At 41.6% G+C, this 17,875-nt stretch overlaps 1 long non-coding RNA gene across 2 annotated transcripts; it reads right to left on the bottom strand.

Moving 5' to 3' along the window:
* Positions 1-1,946: 1,946 nt before the first annotated feature.
* LOC110874071 lies at positions 1,947-17,848 on the bottom strand. Of its 2 annotated transcripts, none has more exons than XR_004866356.1 (3): positions 17,764-17,848; positions 2,974-3,030; positions 1,947-2,256 (listed from the first exon to the last, which is right to left on the bottom strand). It is a non-coding gene; the product is annotated as an uncharacterized LOC110874071 (long non-coding RNA). The 2 variants fall into 2 exon arrangements; XR_002555610.2 differs by lacking the exon at positions 17,764-17,848 and adding an exon at positions 3,579-3,724.
* Between the last annotated feature and the right edge of the window lie 27 nt (positions 17,849-17,875).

Below are 17,875 nucleotides of genomic sequence, written 5' to 3'. Positions count from 1 at the left end.
TGAGAAGATTGCAAGAATGGAATATGCTATTTATAATCCGAATTCTTTTGAGGATTTTTATGAGAAGATTGCAATAATGAAATATGCTATTTATAAGGCTATAGGGTGTCATGACCCTCCATGTTAGTGCCATATAATTCATCTTTAATCCACCATTCAAAACCACTACCCTAAGGGTATGGTCATGACCCAAACCATTAGCCCCTTATTTATTATCTTTGTCTAAACAAAAAGGAAATGATTTGTTGAAAAATGGAAATGAGGACCATGGTTGCCATGGTTTAATCCATGCAAACCATGGTGGATCAATCAAGGGGGTGGTGTAGCCTTCCATTCATGTTTCTAGGTGGCAAATCATGTCCCAACCATGATCCCCACACCCTATAGCCTAATCCGAATTCTTTTATTTCATCATCTTTTTCATTCATATAAGACTGGAAGATAGGACCGGCCTGGCGTCGGACCCCCACACCGCCCTCCTCTGGCCCGGCTCGTTCAAACCGGCTCCCACACGACGCATACGACGGGGCTAAATTTAAAATTCTAGCCGTTAAAAAACGGCTATATTAATTAAAAAAAAAAAAAAACTTTTCCACTTTAAATAAATACCCCTTCTCTCATCCATTTTTATATCAAATTCTCAATACTTCTCCCATTCTCATCCAATTTTATAAAAAACACTCCATCTTTTTTATAGAATCATGAATCCATTCAACCCAAACAACCCCAACCCGAACCAACCTAACTTTTTTTCGACCTCTGCTTACACTCCGACTATCGATCCTTCATGGGTGTCTCCGCAATTTACGTTTTCGGGTTTCCAACAATCACCCAACGCCTTTAAACAAATGTCTCAAGTTCAACAAATGCAACATTGCCAAGCATTCCAACAAATGATGCAACGCAACTCGTTTGAATCTCTAGCGCAATTCCAATCACAACCGCCAACATTCCAAGTGCAACCCCCGGTTCCACTTGACGATGATGAAGAAGTCGTCCACGAATCGCCACCTCAAGAGCTCAAGCGCAAAAAAAAGGGGGAAGGGGAAGGTGGTTGAAATCGTAGCCGAAACCAAAGGCGGTTCGAAAGCAAAGCCGAGACCTTGGACAAAAATAGAGGAGGAGGCGCTAGCAATGGCGTTTGTTAAGTCCTCAACTTGCCTGATTGTCGGTATGAACCAAAGTTTATTTTTTTAATTTAAATTTAAAAAGATTTATTTTTAATTTTTACTAATGCATTTTTTTTTAATTTAGGGAACAACCAAACGGGTAGTAGTTTTTGGAAGGCAATAACGGAAAGATTTAACGGGATTATGGAGCAAGGCCCGATGCATGATCTCGATTCCGTCTCGGGCAAGTGGCGTAAAATGAGCAAGGCCATCAACACCTTTAGCGGGTATTATAACCAAATTTACACTAATCCTCCTAGTGGGAGTAACGACGAGGACATTCTTAACCTTGCTTTGCCTAAATGGGATTCTAAAAATTCAACGCCTTTCCAACACCTCTGAGCATGGAACATTTTAAAGAAAGAAAAATTCAACGCCTTTCCAACACCTCCGAGCATGGAACATTTTAAAGAAAGGAAACAAATGGAAGCCGGTTCCAAATGAGGTCGTAACCGCCAAACGGAGTAAAACATCCGAGTCCGGAAGTTATAGTGCGGGAGGCTCCACCGCTCGTTGTCGAATCGACATAAACGACGACCCGGAATATGACGAGGATGTGTTGCCCGTTCACGAGTCGGAACGTCCCCCCGGAAGGGACAAATCAAAAAAAGAGGCGGCCGGAAAGCGAAAAGGGGGCGGCTCGAGCCAAACATCTTCCGGGGCTGGTTCGAAAATGGATGAGTTGATATCCGAATTCCGTTCGTTCAAAGAGCTCGGGGCCGAAAATGTTACGCCCACAGTTTTCGTCCTTACAAAACAACTTACAAAAGTAATTTATAGACATCAAATTACCAACTTTGATACATAATAAAATTTTTACAAAAATTTGGCATGACCCGTTCGTAAAACGAACGTGCCCCCTGTTTTTAACATAACAAACTAACAAAAATCTATGCCCCTTTATGACATTAGACTACCCAAAACAAAGGCAACAAGTTTTACAAAATATACGACTATTAACAAAGTTGGACAAAATATTAAGTCATAGACCATAAAGACGAACATAAACTAGCGGAAGCGCTTGGTAAAATAAATCATGGACACGTGCTCGCTCCATATCTCCAAATCGCCTAAAGTGGAGTTTTACCTACATTAACAATCAAAATTTTAAAAGGTTAGTTATCACCATAATAAATCATGACCTTTCGTTTTAGCTTTATCCATACAAAAACATTCTTACTTTTACGCATTCGACTACCCCAATAGTTGGGTTAGGCATAAACACCCTCATCGAGAGTTAAGCATACACATTCGACCCGTTTAATTGGGTTTAGCATAAACACTCTCATCGAGAGTTAAGCATACACATTCAACCCGTTTAATTGGGTTTAGCATAAACACTCTCATCGAGAGTTAAGCATTCACATTCAACCCGTTTAATTGGGTTTAGCATAAACACTCTCATCGAGAGTTAAGCATTCACATTCAACCCGTTTAATTGGGTTTATTTGCTTTCAACATTACTCTTTCTTCTACCCGTAAAACGGGTTATAACTTTCATCTTTATTATAGCATTCAAAGCTATCCGTTAGAACGGATGGCGTTCATCTTTACTTGACACGATTGAATTTCAATCGATCAAAATGCATAGCTTATCACCACTTTCGTTAGCATACCCAAATTCACTAGGGATTTCCTCTTTCGCATTCGTTACAACATAACTTCTAAGTCCTCTTCAATATAATTCCTTACATCTAACCAATCTTTATCCGTAAAGAAATTGCACGAATTGTATTATCAAATAATATCATTCAATATTATCGTAAATCTACTAGTAGAGTAAATAAAGTTCAAAAGAACTTACCGCGATCTTGAGATACTTATGGCTTCAAGTGACTTGCGCCTTCTTCCTTCTTCGTGCCTATATGTCATAATCCCATACTTTAGCTTTCAAAAACATTACTTTCACATTCCTTATAGTTCATTATGGTGTCTACTAATCACTTACGCCATTATCATAAAGAAGTTACATCGACTTAACAAGCATTCATGTAAAAACTATAACCAAACTCACTTAGGCATTTCATCGAACACATTGCGTGCGTACCATCTACAAGGCATAGTGTACAAGTATATTATGCATAATCTTACTAGTTCATATCAAAATCATGAAATTCAACAATTTTTCACATAACCTTCATCCTAAATCAGATTCTTATAAGAATAATCTACAACACCTAATTTCATATATCATAACCATACTCAATTTAACACATTTAGCATCATCATCTTCATAGTATTACTACTACAAGTGGGTTTTTACCAAAATCTTTCAAATAACCAAAAATCAACATGATTCTTGTCCTAGAAGGTAACCCTAACTCAGATTTCTCACATTTAGACATAAAAATTCGAGATTGGGTTGTAACCCTCATCCTACAAATCATAATTTCAGAAAGTAAAACTTACCACTTCACTAATTAGGGTTAGATACTCGAAAATATGGGCTCATGCATTAGGTTCTCCTTGAGATTTCAAGTGAATTGATGGGATTTAGCAAGCTAGGGTTTGCTTGTTCTTCCCCTGCTCTGATCGTCGAACCCAGAACCCCAAATGTGGGTATATATTTTTTTTTTATTTTGTTTACTATTAAAACCTTTTAATTCATTATTTACACATTAAACCCTCCCACTTTAAAAGAGTGTTTAATTTGGGCTTTTCCATAAACTAAGTGCCGTTTCGCCATATCTCATAACTATGTTAAATTCTTTGTTTATTTTTACTTATTGCAATATTAAACATTTTTGGGGTGTTACAAATCTACCCCCCTTAAAAGAGGTTTCGCCCCCGAAACCTTTCTCATTCCAACAAGACCACTTCTATTCTTACTTTTCCATCTATTTGCTCTCACTGCTTAATATAATATGGACGCATTTTGAATCTTGGCAAGTGTTCATTTATGCATAAACGTATTTGTACGCATTGTCCCTCCGTTCTTAACTCAAACAATTTACTTTCATAATCTCATATAAGTCAGAATCTGATCCGGAGCTCTTATTAGTGTCGTTTTCACTTTATAATACTAGTTCCTAACATACATCATCACTAGCGGTTCGTTCATTGAAATTTATTCCAAATACATACTATATGTCGTACAAGCTTATGCTTGCGGCTTGTTTCTGTCTTCCTAAATAAGCGTAACATATTCCTACATTTACTAATACAAATAAATCGATTTATTTCATTCCACTCACGAATCATGCACGATATAATTCATTATTGTAATCATGGGCAAACCCCATTATCCCATTACTAACGTTATTCTAATTACTTTCTTATTCATATGAGGGCTTATCATATCATTGTACGTATACTATAAACATTTTATGACTTAGTGGTACTAATACAAAGCTAGCCACTTCCTAATTACTTTTTCATACTTAATACGAGTATAAAGCATCATTCTACAGTTACTATCGTCACTTGAACTAATTACAAGTTTTGAGTTTAGCCTCAAATTTAATCATTCGCACCCTTTATTATTAGCTCCTTACATAAACTACTTATGATAACGACTAGGTATGTTGTGTATGAGCACCCTACGAGCGTTTAACCAATTCAGCTCAAACTTTCATTTAAGGCCTTTAGATATCCCTCTTAGTGTCATTCATACCTTCTCACGCTGACCATTACAGGTCGATCATTGTATACCATACTTATTCTACCATTTATTTTGTTCATACTTACAATTTAATCTACGGATTCTTAATCATTACTCAAGAATTAAACATTCTACTAACCTCACCTTCAATGCATAAGTCGGTTATCCGTGTGCCGGATCGATCCGCTTCTTTATATGTACCTTCCGCACCAAAAATTGGTCCCATTTATTCATGAAATATGTTTTCACTCGTGGGCATCCTTCTACTAGCTTCATACTATTATTTCCCTAATAATTCTATCATATATATCTATAATTAAATAATTAGCACATAACCTTTCGTATGGTGTCCTACAGGGTGTTTGTTCGCCTATTTTATCTTTCAAAATTTTCTTGCGTACATGCTAAACATATCATACATTCCATTTCTTACGTACAATCCCTTCTTTTTATTGGTTATTTCTCCAACTTTCGCAGCTTGACCTTTCAAGGTCAGACTAACACCCCTTCACCTATTGTGGTTGCATCGAGGTACACGTTCGTACCATATACTTGCATAATTGCAAGGACTTCATTTATTTCGTTTGACTCTTCGAAAGTCTTATTGTAAATGCATTCTTACATATGGGTATCAGTTATCCTGTTCTGACACATCATTCTCTAGTCGAGCCCTAAGCTCCTATTAAAAATATAATCTTTTTATACGTACTTGGCGCGGGTTGTAACACCCCGTGTTTTCCCAAAAGTCAAAGTCAAAGTCAAGAGTTGACTGTTATTGGAATTAAAGATCAATAAAGATTAATTTTATTTTAGTTTCATTTTGATTTTCATATTATGTGGAGTAAGTGTTGTATAATCAAACTAATCGACCGATAATCGAACCGTGAATCAACGACCGACTGTGAATGATAGGAAGTAACAATGCAATAAAGCTAGTCAATCAATAATCAAGCTAATCAAATCAATCATCGAACTCAAGTGTGGATAATTTTAATGCTTTTATACGTGTATGTGTGCCTTACGTGTTACTTGTGCATGTTACTTTTATGTTAAGGAGTGTGGTGAATCAATCAAATCAATCGAGACTCGAAGGATAATCAAACACAATCGAAACCGACTTTGAAAATAGGTTGTAAGGATGCTTGTATGTTAGATATAGTAGTTGGGACTGAAAGTAATTTGAATAGAAACTCTATCCTACTCTACTCCTCAATCTATCGAAATCGAAATATCAAAAATCGTCGCGAAACACTCAAAACCAGGCAAGCCGATCGGACAGGGCAATCCGATCGAACAGGCTAGCCGATCGAACAGGTTGTTCGATCGGGCAGCCGCTCGATCAGGGATGCTGTTCGATCAGCTAACCCCTTTCCACTTTTGGAAGCCTATAAATAGGGCTGTCCTTGTCAAGCTTTCCACTTTTGGAAAAGCTCTGACCGACCAGCCTTCTATTCTCGCCATTTCTCAGATTTCTCTCAAACCTGTAAGTATTTTACTCCAATCTTTGTACGTTTTTGATCCTTGATCGATTCTCCATCTTTCTATCTTTCAAAATCTGAATTCCAACCGTGAAATCACAAGGATCTAAGCATTCTTGGGTGATGTCATCATGGTGTTCTTGAAGAACACTAAGATTGACATCAATCCGACCTGAATAGCTTGAATCTAACCGATTTCCACATAAACAACCTAAAATCTTCCAAAGATCTTAACATTTCACGGTGGAAAAGGATTGAAAGACGGTTTTCACCAATCTTTCAACTCTTTTACACTCAAACCGGCGAAAACGAAGCTTGAACCGACCTATAAATCATTCTAAACAAACACATGGTTCAAGATTCGGACTTCACCACGAGATTACCGATTACGAGTTAAACGTTAAACTTAGGTCCTTGAACGCTCCCTGACCGAGCTTGGGTGATTCCAGCCGAGTCAGTGAGTAAAGTAAAGGCTGAGGATTTTGGTGGTTCAACTTGTGGTCAAACTATCTTTAAAACATCAATAAAATAACGGGAAATAACCAAGTGCTAGGTGATGGACTAACCAGGTCAGGGGCTGGCCGAACGGTTAGGCTATTCGAACGAACAGCCCAACCGAACGACTACGCCAGCCGATCGACTAGGCTAATCGATCGACTAGCATCTGGGCCCACAAACTCATGAGGTGTAGTATGGACAGGGTTCTGTTCGATCGATCGAGCCACTCGATTGTAAACATTACTCATCGAATCATGAGATACTACACTTCAACGCTAAACCTCTTCGAAACATTGGAATGTCACCCGATCGAGCATGCCACCCGATCGAGTGACAATTTGCCAAGTGTGCAATGCTAACCGATCGGTTGGACCAACCGATCGAACGGACTGTTCGATCGGCCAACTTGAAAGGTAATGCTGCAAAAACTTCAAAAATACAAACCATCATACACAAACACATCCTTCACATCAAAGGAAGAAACAATCCACTTGAAAGAACCAGCCGATCGAGCCAGCCGGCCGATCGAACGGGACGTTCGAACGGACTTTAAGCCAATCGAACAGCCCACTCGATCGAACAGCCGTCCGATCGAATGGTCTATCCGATCCAGTTTCCACTGTTCACTTTTTCCGCATTACTCATTGTATTGTTATCGAACTATTCAGGCTAACCTATTCTCAGTGCTCATTTCAATCCACAACCAACCACTGTGAGTATACTCGATCCCTTTTTGCTTTCAGCACTTTTGGGTGTTACATACGTAATCTATCAAATTCACAACGACACAAACTATTTGAACGCTAACCTACTTGCATGTATTGCTTGACTAAATGATTGCTGTTTATTATGTTTACACGTGGAGTGCTATCTGCCTGCTTTAGCAACGTAGTACTATAGTTTGGACTCAGCACCCGTTCACACGGGGGTTGCTAAGGACAATTACTTGCATGGATTACAGTGGTAATCATGTATTGCGAACTGTCTCGGACAGTCAACTCGAAGTCGTTGGTATCGATGGTCCCATGTTGATAATTTACATGCATCGTTTGCCCTTGTGTACGTGCTTGGTTATGCGTAAACTTTTCGAACTTTATATGCTATATCAAACTTGTGTACTCACCTTTACATTATATGTATTGACTTTTATTTTAACGTATGTGACAGGTGTTTAAGCTACTAGCGTGCTAGGGAAGCGAGGCAATAATAAGCTTCTAGGAGCCTGTGACCTTAGGACAGTGTCCACATACCTGCTCCAGGGCCATAGTTCTCTGTAGATCTTGTACTGGCACCTGTAGTCAGTAAGATCCACCGTTAGCCGTCTAGAAGTCTTAAAACAATATTTAAATTCGGTCTGTAATAATTAAGAATCTGAGTTGTCGGAACAGTTCCCATATTGTTTAGTTGATTTCTATGATAACTTGTTATTATTTGGGACACGGTATGGGACGTGTTATATAACTGAATTGTATGATAGTTGTTGTGGAAACTTCTGAACAATCTGTTTCGCTCAGTGCCGCGCCCCGATGATTCCGCCATCGGTTGGGGTGTGACAGATTGGTATCAGAGCCATAACTATAGGGAATTAGGTTAGACACGATCTAGTCCGGATCGCTGTCTTAGAGACCTAGACTATAGCTAGGAACCAAGAGACCAAGTTTATGTGCTTATTTTATGTTGTTTCCTTCTATTCTATCATTACATCCGAACTCCGAGCCAAATTTTGTAGTTTGGACGGGATTAGGAGTGAAACCCGCGAATTCCTGCCTAAATTACAAATTTTGCCAATTACTTTGTGCAAATTTCTATCAACAAACGGGGGAGAATTATACCAAATCAGGGCTGAAACCCGTAATTTGATGAAAACTTTCCTCTAAATTTTTGAGCTAGGGGTGAAACCCTAACCTTGGCAGTTATTCCAACTTTATTTTATCTCGCCAAGGCAATTGACGGACTCCAATGACCTGAACTCACGAGTATGGCCTAGAATGCGCATGCATAATGCCCAAGAATCGAGGCAGAAACATGTCCTCTAGAGTCGAAAGTGACGACAAGTCAACTGTGAATAGTTAAATTGCCATGGTTAGTCAAAGTCTAGTAGCCGCAGACAATCCATTTTCCGATTTTGAGTGTTGCTTTGTTGATTTTATATGATTTACCTGTTTACGTGTTTTAAGATTCGTTGATTGCTCCATTTGTTATCAATCTGCGTGACTTTTGTTGCTATCCTATCCCGATTCAAATCCCTGTTGATGTGATCTAAACGAAACCAGTGTGTTATGCTACGCTATACGACTAAGTTAAACGATACAATGTGATGCTATCCGATATGCAAAACGAACGACACTCGACTTGTGGTTATAGGTTTCTGTTTTCTGACAGCCTCTGTGATAAAATTGCGTACGTGTTTAGGAAATTAAGTGCTCTATTTGCTTAATTGCTTATGTGCTCTAATTGCTTCTGTGCTTATGTGCCTCTATGATTGTGAGCTTATGTGTTTCGTGACGTGAGATGCGACGTGATTCTAAGCTTTAGTAAACTAAGACGTGCGAGATTCGAATTCGTTGTGTTGAGCCCTATGGCGATGTCTATTGCAGACCATGTCGTCATCATCAAGAACTCGCCAAAACCTTTCCCGTCAGGAAAAGAGAGACCGACGTCTCGCCAAGCTCATCTCAAGGTCTGTAGCGAAAGCTGTCAGTGAGGTGTACGAAAACACAAGCAAGTCGTCGGAAGAATCCCGAACCCTCACTGAATCCAGCAAAGCTCCGTTCAGTTTCAAGCAATTTAAGGCGTGTGGACCGAAGGAGTTCACCGGTGAAGAAGGCCCTACAGGCTTATTTCACTGGTTTGACTCTGTGGAAGTTACCCTTCGTCAAAGCGGATGCCCGGATCATCTTCGAACTCTCAATGCTACCGGTGTCTTCCAGTCGCGGGCATTGGACTGGTGGACAGCCGAAAGGAATAAGCGCGGGAACGACGCTGCCTACGAGCTGACGTGGGAAGAACTGAAGGCTATCATGCTGGACGAGTTCTGTCCTCCCCACGAACGCCAAAAGTTGGAGGATGAGTTCTGGACCATCAAGCAGAAGGAGGGCGACAACGCTGGTCTCACCGCCCGTTTCAAACAACTGAGCATTATCTGTCCAGACCAGGTCAAGACTCCCGAGATGACCATCAAGAAATACATCCGTGCTCTTCCGGATTGTGTTGCAGATTTTGTGTTCGCCGCCAAACCCGCATCAATCGAGGAAACTTACCTACTCGCTGCCGAGATTAACGACAAGCGAGTTAAGGCTGGTGTCTGGGATAAGCCATCCAAGTCGTTGCATCAAGTTACTGCCGCATCAACCGACAACCCTGCTGCTCAAGCCTCCAAGTCCTCGAGAAGAAGAAAGAAGAACAAGAGTTGCGCCACCGCAACCAATGCTGCTCCTCTTCAGTCAGTACCGCCACAACAGCAACAACCACAGCGCACTGCGCCAGTGATCAATGCACCGCCGGCTAAGCGTGCGTACACCGGCCCCCACCCACTCTGTGCTACATGTTCTTATCATCACCCGGTGGGTGTGGCCTGCCGTTACTGTGCCCACTGCAACGTTTACGGGCATTTCACTGCGAATTGCCGCTATGGTCCTCGTCAAACGCAAGCTCAAGCCGCTGTTAACCAAGCCCTGCTACCTGCTCCTCAAGCTCCTCAAGCTGCACAGGCCCCGGCAAACAATGTTCGGACCTGCTTTGCATGTGGTGACCCTAACCACTTCGCAAACCGGTGCCCGAACAGAGTGGTGAAACAAGAAGCCCAACAACCCCAGCAACAACAACAGCCTCAACAACAAGCCGCTCACGCCAGAACTTTCAACATCAACGCACGCCAGGCTCAAGCTGATAACAACGTGGTCAATGGTACGTTCCTTGTGAATGGTATATATGCATCATGTTTGTTTGATACTGGAGCCGATAACTGCTTTGTGTCATTTGAATTTGAGAAGCTTCTTAGACGTAAGCGCTCTTATCTTTCGTCACCCTTCGAAGTAGAAGTCGCTACCGGAAGAACCATTGCTGTCAATTCTGTGCTCCGTGATTGTACTCTCGAGCTCAACAATCATATATTTCCGATTAATCTCATTCCAATGCAGCTCGGAAGTTTCGATGTCATAGTAGGCATGGACTTTCTTCGTGAAAACCATGCTGAAGTTGTGTGTTCCGATAAGATGATTCGTTTTGTGCTAGCTAGTGGTGATATTCTATGTGTTTATGGTGAAACTACTGCAAAAGATCTCAAGCTCATGTCATGTCTTCAAGCTCGCAAATATCTCCGCAAGGAATATCGAGCCTTCTTGGCCAACATTGTTGTAGCAGAGACGGACAAGAAAAGGAAAGTTGAAGTCAAGGATGTTCCCGTTGTCCGAGAATTTCCTCAGGTGTTCCCTGATGATCTTCCTGGATTACCTCCAAGTCGGGATATCGACTTTCGAATCGACCTTATTCCAGGAGCCAACCCAGTGGCCAAAGCTCCGTATCGACTCGCTCCATCTGAGATGCGAGAACTCTCAAACCAACTCCAAGAGTTACTTGAAAAAGGCTTCATTCGCCCGAGCACTTCTCCATGGGGCGCACCAGTCCTTTTCGTCAAAAAGAAGGACGGGTCGTTCCGAATGTGCATTGATTACCGGGAATTGAACAAGCTGACCATCAAGAACCGATACCCCTTACCAAGAATCGATGATCTGTTTGACCAATTACAAGGTGCTCAGTGTTTCTCCAAGATTGATCTACGTTCAGGCTACCATCAGTTGCGGATTCGAGAGGAAGACATACCCAAAACCGCTTTTCGAACCCGATACGGCCACTACGAATTTGTTGTCATGCCTTTTGGTTTGACCAACGCACCCGCGGTCTTTATGGATCTGATGAATCGCGTGTGTAAACCGTTCTTAGACCGTTTCGTCATTGTATTTATCGACGATGTCCTGATCTATTCCAGATCGAGGGCCGAACATGCGCAGCATTTGCGATTGGTTCTCGAGTTGCTTCAGGGAAACCAACTCTACGCCAAATTCTCCAAGTGTGAGTTCTGGTTGGAGGAGGTTCAATTTCTGGGTCACATTGTGAATAGTCGGGGTATACACGTTGATCCTGCAAAGATTGAGGCAGTCAAGGGATGGGTTACGCCAAAGAATCCGTCAGAAGTTCGCTCTTTTCTCGGATTAGCAGGTTACTACCGGCGATTCATCGAAGGGTTCTCAAAGATTGCTGTACCGCTTACCTCCCTTACTCATAAAGACAAGCCTTTTGTGTGGGGAACCGCGCAGGAGACTGCTTTCCAAACCCTCAAACACATGCTGTGCCATGCACCAGTTCTTACACTGCCGGACGGAAGCGATGACTTCGTTGTCTATTGTGATGCTTCAAACCTTGGACTTGGCTGTGTTCTCATGCAACGAGACAAGGTTATAGCTTACGCATCTCGACAGCTCAAAATCCACGAGAAGAACTATACAACCCATGACCTTGAGCTAGGCGCAGTTGTCTTTGCCTTAAAGATTTGGCGACACTACCTGTATGGTACAAGGTGTACGATCTTCACCGATCACAAGAGCCTACAACATATCTTTAACCAGAGAGAACTCAATATGCGTCAACGCCGATGGGTAGAACTTCTCAACGATTACGACTGTGAGATCCGTTATCACCCAGGCAAGGCGAATGTAGTTGCAGACGCCCTCAGCAGAAAGAATTACGTGATAGGTGTTCGAAACATCCAGGCTCAGTATAACCTCGAAGCTCTCATCCGCGAAGCACAACACGCTTGCTTTAACGAGCGTACGTTGAAGAAAGAACGAATCTATCACGATGGAACTCAGCTCGTGAGCCAAGCCAACGGGATATTCTATTATCTGGACCGAATCTGGGTTCCGAGGAGGACAGATTTGCGAAAGATCATCATGAACGAAGCCCACAAATCCCGATATTCCATTCATCCCGGTGCGGACAAAATGTACCAGGACCTTCGCTACAAGTACTGGTGGTCTGGGATGAAAAGGGATATTGCTCTATATGTTGGTAACTGTTTAACTTGTGCAAGAGTCAAGGCTGAACACCAAAGACCTTCAGGCTTACTCGAACAACCGCCGATACCCGTATGGAAGTGGGAAAGCATAGCTATGGATTTCATAACTAAGCTTCCGACCACGCCATCAGGTCACGACAGTATTTGGGTTATAGTCGACCGTCTAACCAAATCAGCCCACTTTCTGCCAATACGAGAAGACTATAAGGTGGCCAAGTTAGCCCAAATCTACACCGACGAGATCATTAAGAATCATGGTACGCCTCGAGACATCATTTCTGATCGCGATGCTCGGTTTACATCAAGATTGTGGGAAACTTTTCAAGCAGCTCTTGGTACGACGCTGAATTTGAGTACCGCATTCCACCCGCAAACCGACGGGCAGACTGAAAGAACGATTCGTACTATAGAAGACATGCTCCGTGCGTGTGTTATCGATTTTGGTGGTAGTTGGAGCAAACACCTACCGTTGGTCGAATTTTCGTACAATAATAGCTATCACTCCAGCATCGAGATGGCACCTTTCGAAGCCTTGTATGGTAGGAGATGTCGCTCGCCTATTGTATGGCACGAGGTCGGTCATTCACAATTGACTGGGCCCGAGATTCTGCAAGAAACGACTGACAAGATCCACCAGATAAGGGAAAACTTGGTGAAGGCCCGGGACAGACAAAAGATGTACGCCGATAAACGACGCAAGCCCCGCGAATTTGCAGTTGGCGACTACGTACTCTTAAAGGTATCACCTTGGAAGGGAGTAGTCCGATTCGGCAAAAGAGGGAAACTTGCGCCTCGATTTGTTGGACCTTTTAAGATTCTGGAAAGGATCGGTAAAGTTGCCTACAAACTCGAATTACCGGAGGAACTCAGCAATGTCCACCCGACTTTCCATATTTCAAACCTTCGAAAATGCGTAGCCGACCACGACGCAATAATACCACTCGACGATCTTCAGGTCAATGAGACGCTACACTTCGTGGAAAAGCCTGTCGAAATCATGGACCGACAGACCAAGCAACTCAGACGCTCTCGCATTCCAATTGTAAAAGTACGATGGGAAGGCAAACGAGGCGCGGAGTTCACTTGGGAACTCGAAAGTGATATAAAGGCCAAGTACCCGCAGTTGTTCAGATAGATCTGAAGCATCAAATTGGTAAAAGCACACGGCGATGTACGGTTCTCGGCCTAATTTCGGGACGAAATTCCCTAAAGGAGGGGAGACTGTAACACCCCGTGTTTTCCCAAAAGTCAAAGTCAAAGTCAAGAGTTGACTGTTATTGGAATTAAAGATCAATAAAGATTAATTTTATTTTAGTTTCATTTTGATTTTCATATTATGTGGAGTAAGTGTTGTATAATCAAACTAATCGACCGATAATCGAACTGTGAATCAACGACCGACTGTGAATGATAGGAAGTAACAATGCAATAAAGCTAGTCAATCAATAATCAAGCTAATCAAATCAATCATCGAACTCAAGTGTGGATAATTTTAATGCTTTTATACGTGTATGTGTGCCTTACGTGTTACTTGTGCATGTTACTTTTATGTTAAGGAGTGTGGTGAATCAATCAAATCAATCGAGACTCGAAGGATAATCAAACACAATCGAAACCGACTTTGAAAATAGGTTGTAAGGATGCTTGTATGTTAGATATAGTAGTTGGGACTGAAAGTAATTTGAATAGAAACTCTATCCTACTCTACTCCTCAATCTATCGAAATCGAAATATCAAAAATCGTCGCGAAACACTCAAAACCAGGCAAGCCGATCGGACAGGGCAATCCGATCGAACAGGCTAGCCGATCGAACAGGTTGTTCGATCGGGCAGCCGCTCGATCAGGGATGCTGTTCGATCAGCTAACCCCTTTCCACTTTTGGAAGCCTATAAATAGGGCTGTCCTTGTCAAGCTTTCCACTTTTGGAAAAGCTCTGACCGACCAGCCTTCTATTCTCGCCATTTCTCAGATTTCTCTCAAACCTGTAAGTATTTTACTCCAATCTTTGTACGTTTTTGATCCTTGATCGATTCTCCATCTTTCTATCTTTCAAAATCTGAATTCCAACCGTGAAATCACAAGGATCTAAGCATTCTTGGGTGATGTCATCATGGTGTTCTTGAAGAACACTAAGATTGACATCAATCCGACCTGAATAGCTTGAATCTAACCGATTTCCACATAAACAACCTAAAATCTTCCAAAGATCTTAACATTTCACGGTGGAAAAGGATTGAAAGACGGTTTTCACCAATCTTTCAACTCTTTTACACTCAAACCGGCGAAAACGAAGCTTGAACCGACCTATAAATCATTCTAAACAAACACATGGTTCAAGATTCGGACTTCACCACGAGATTACCGATTACGAGTTAAACGTTAAACTTAGGTCCTTGAACGCTCCCTGACCGAGCTTGGGTGATTCCAGCCGAGTCAGTGAGTAAAGTAAAGGCTGAGGATTTTGGTGGTTCAACTTGTGGTCAAACTATCTTTAAAACATCAATAAAATAACGGGAAATAACCAAGTGCTAGGTGATGGACTAACCAGGTCAGGGGCTGGCCGAACGGTTAGGCTATTCGAACGAACAGCCCAACCGAACGACTACGCCAGCCGATCGACTAGGCTAATCGATCGACTAGCATCTGGGCCCACAAACTCATGAGGTGTAGTATGGACAGGGTTCTGTTCGATCGATCGAGCCACTCGATTGTAAACATTACTCATCGAATCATGAGATACTACACTTCAACGCTAAACCTCTTCGAAACATTGGAATGTCACCCGATCGAGCATGCCACCCGATCGAGTGACAATTTGCCAAGTGTGCAATGCTAACCGATCGGTTGGACCAACCGATCGAACGGACTGTTCGATCGGCCAACTTGAAAGGTAATGCTGCAAAAACTTCAAAAATACAAACCATCATACACAAACACATCCTTCACATCAAAGGAAGAAACAATCCACTTGAAAGAACCAGCCGATCGAGCCAGCCGGCCGATCGAACGGGACGTTCGAACGGACTTTAAGCCAATCGAACAGCCCACTCGATCGAACAGCCGTCCGATCGAATGGTCTATCCGATCCAGTTTCCACTGTTCACTTTTTCCGCATTACTCATTGTATTGTTATCGAACTATTCAGGCTAACCTATTCTCAGTGCTCATTTCAATCCACAACCAACCACTGTGAGTATACTCGATCCCTTTTTGCTTTCAGCACTTTTGGGTGTTACATACGTAATCTATCAAATTCACAACGACACAAACTATTTGAACGCTAACCTACTTGCATGTATTGCTTGACTAAATGATTGCTGTTTATTATGTTTACACGTGGAGTGCTATCTGCCTGCTTTAGCAACGTAGTACTATAGTTTGGACTCAGCACCCGTTCACACGGGGGTTGCTAAGGACAATTACTTGCATGGATTACAGTGGTAATCATGTATTGCGAACTGTCTCGGACAGTCAACTCGAAGTCGTTGGTATCGATGGTCCCATGTTGATAATTTACATGCATCGTTTGCCCTTGTGTACGTGCTTGGTTATGCGTAAACTTTTCGAACTTTATATGCTATATCAAACTTGTGTACTCACCTTTACATTATATGTATTGACTTTTATTTTAACGTATGTGACAGGTGTTTAAGCTACTAGCGTGCTAGGGAAGCGAGGCAATAATAAGCTTCTAGGAGCCTGTGACCTTAGGACAGTGTCCACATACCTGCTCCAGGGCCATAGTTCTCTGTAGATCTTGTACTGGCACCTGTAGTCAGTAAGATCCACCGTTAGCCGTCTAGAAGTCTTAAAACAATATTTAAATTCGGTCTGTAATAATTAAGAATCTGAGTTGTCGGAACAGTTCCCATATTGTTTAGTTGATTTCTATGATAACTTGTTATTATTTGGGACACGGTATGGGACGTGTTATATAACTGAATTGTATGATAGTTGTTGTGGAAACTTCTGAACAATCTGTTTCGCTCAGTGCCGCGCCCCGATGATTCCGCCATCGGTTGCGGTGTGACACGGGTCAAAACTCTTGACTCGTTATTTGTACTTTTGCGACGGTTAATGCTTTCCAAGCCGTGACAAAGGATGCCCATACATTATGCTCACCTATAAGTAATAAACTTTGACAAACCGAACATTAAACACCGGGTTCAAATGGCGATCGCCATTTGACCCGTATAACTTATTTGAGCTTGGTACTTAGTTTTTATTCTCACTTGTTTAATTCGTCTTCACATACAGGTTCTAACTTTTAATTTATTACTTTTCATTTTTATCCTTCTTGCCTATATTGATCCAATCCTATAAGAATCGTTAGACCCCTTTTTGCTAGCTTGACTGGACGTAAGTGAGATGATTCTCGTGTTTTTCTCGAGCTTCGGTCAATTCATGACCATTTCTTAATATATCATTTCCATTTGTTCGTTCACCGTATTTGGTGTTAATTCTCCTACGTTCTCTAGCATGCCCCTTACTAATGAGTATCCTACATTACACGTTGCATTTCTTACGTAATATTTCCAAAGTTTGTAAGTAATTATTATTTACTGTCTTCTTACAATATAACCTTATAAGGTCAACCACCACCCAATACTTTTTGTATATAAGTATTTCAGTACATGTTGCACTTACTCTCAATTCGAACATCTTTACAAAAATGTCTTTAACTGACATCCCAACTAATATTCTTCCCATACCTTTCATCAACATTACCAAGTTCTCATTTCCGCCTTAGAATTTCTCAACTAAAATTTATGACCGATTTACCCTTATAATGAGGTCTTATCGGTTTAACATTATGCCAACAATCTCAACAAAACGTACCATAACCTTTCTCATTTATTTATACATTCCGCTTTGATTTCGAATACTCAAACACGTATACACCTTCATGTAGATGAATTCGAAGCGATTGCGAAATCACTTACCTTTAGCGTTCATGTTCATGCTTGCCTCATTGCTTCCTCTTACTCCGTTTGCCATCCATACTTGAATCAACTGACAAGACTTCCATTCCTTACATATTAATATATTATTACA

The sequence above is a fragment of the Helianthus annuus genome, chromosome 9, assembly GCF_002127325.2.
Source record: "Helianthus annuus cultivar XRQ/B chromosome 9, HanXRQr2.0-SUNRISE, whole genome shotgun sequence".
Taxonomy (NCBI): Eukaryota; Viridiplantae; Streptophyta; class Magnoliopsida; order Asterales; family Asteraceae; genus Helianthus; species Helianthus annuus.
Note: the sequence above shows the minus strand (reverse complement) of the source record. Positions and strands in the feature narration are given on the sequence as shown.